At 56.4% G+C, this 1,501-nt stretch overlaps 1 pseudogene; it reads left to right on the top strand.

The window, feature by feature from the left end:
• The window catches only part of LOC108803044, a 37,728-nt pseudogene extending 36,564 nt beyond the window's left edge, over window positions 1–1,164 (top strand).
• Window positions 1,165–1,501: the final 337 nt, after the last annotated feature.

Raw genomic sequence — 1,501 nt, 5'->3', positions numbered from 1 at the left:
CTCCCCCTATCTCCCGCCCCTCGCTGTCCTCCAGTAAAGACCGGTCAACCAATCAGCATCCCCCCGCCCCTCCCCCAGGTACCCGGTCCCAGAACATGGGCTCAGCCCGGCCAGCCAATCACATTCCCCCCTTTAGGCATAGATGACAGGACATGTATGTGACACAGGGAGGTTGGGTGGGGGTGGCAGACAGGTTCCCATCAGTTCCCAGCCGGGGATCACTCGGGGACACGCATGTGCGGGGGACACGCATGTGCTGATCTGTCCTTTTCTGTCTCAGCGGAGGAGGGAGCGGAGGTGGAAGAGGAGAAGATCCACAACGGGAAGGACAGAGGTGAGCCCAGTCTCCATCATAGACCCGTGTATAGGGCCCGGGGGGGCTCCGTGTAACATGCATGTAACGTGTCACCTCTCTTCTTTTATCACGCAGGTTAGATCTCCACCACACAACAACACGGTGAATCAAGTAAGTGACCCTCCCCCACACGGACTCTGCATCATGGGATGCGTGACGCCCTCATTGGGTTTGCAGCAGTCATATGTGATAGAACTCGGAACACCAGCAGAGAGAGTCTGCCGTACCGGAGGAGGGCGCCACCATAACATGAGATCATCAGTCTGCTGCAGGCAGGAGGAAGCATTTCCTCAGTCTCCCCTCCCAGTGATCAGTCTGCTGCAGGCAGGAGGAAGCATTTCCTCAGTCTCCCCTTTAGAATGAATGGACTTGATCCAGAATGACCCGCCCCCCCTAATATGTAACCCCTCCCCCACTCGCCTCCTCTAATTGTGTCTTCTCTCCCGCAGGCACAGCGAGCTCTCCCGTACCCATGTACTCCACCATGACGCATCTTCACAGCCAGCTGAGACGTGACGGGGAAATCCTGCATGCTCAATGTAACATAAAACATGCGTGTTACTGGGCCATGGACCATCATGTCTGGCAGACGCTGGATGGGACTCAGTGTGTGTGCGCACCTGTCATAGGTGAAGAGGCCGGGGGGACACTGTGACTCCGCCCCCCCCGGCTGCAGGTCCCGCTAACACTGGAACATGTGATCCTGCACACACATGGTATGTCCTATGAGCGTGTGTGCGTCCGCTCCGCAGAATGTGGTACATTTCATCTTCAGATGTTTACATAATAATAAATGTGTCTGTCTGTCAGATCTCCGCGTGTCAGCGTGATGTCATCACACCGTGAGGTCATCAAATTGTACCCGAGGGAGCCAGCCCTTTAAGGGGATCTTATCACTGGAGGCCTGCGGGGTGGGCTCCTGATCATGTGATCGGCTGTCATAGTGATCACATGACCGTGAACCCTTCCTACAGCGATCACATGACCGGGAACCCTTCCTACAGCGATCACATGACCCGGAACCCTTCCTACAGCGATCACATGACCTGGAACCCTTCCTACAGCGATCACATGACCGGGGGCCCTTCCTACAGCGATCACATGACCGGGGACCCTTCCGACAGCGATCACATGACCGGGGACCCT

Source organism: Nanorana parkeri, unplaced genomic scaffold (genome assembly GCF_000935625.1).
Source record: "Nanorana parkeri isolate BGI_ZX_2015 unplaced genomic scaffold, ASM93562v1 scaffold3331, whole genome shotgun sequence".
Taxonomy (NCBI): Eukaryota; Metazoa; Chordata; class Amphibia; order Anura; family Dicroglossidae; genus Nanorana; species Nanorana parkeri.
The sequence above is the reverse complement of the archived record's forward strand: the minus strand, read 5'-3'. Positions and strand labels throughout refer to the sequence as shown.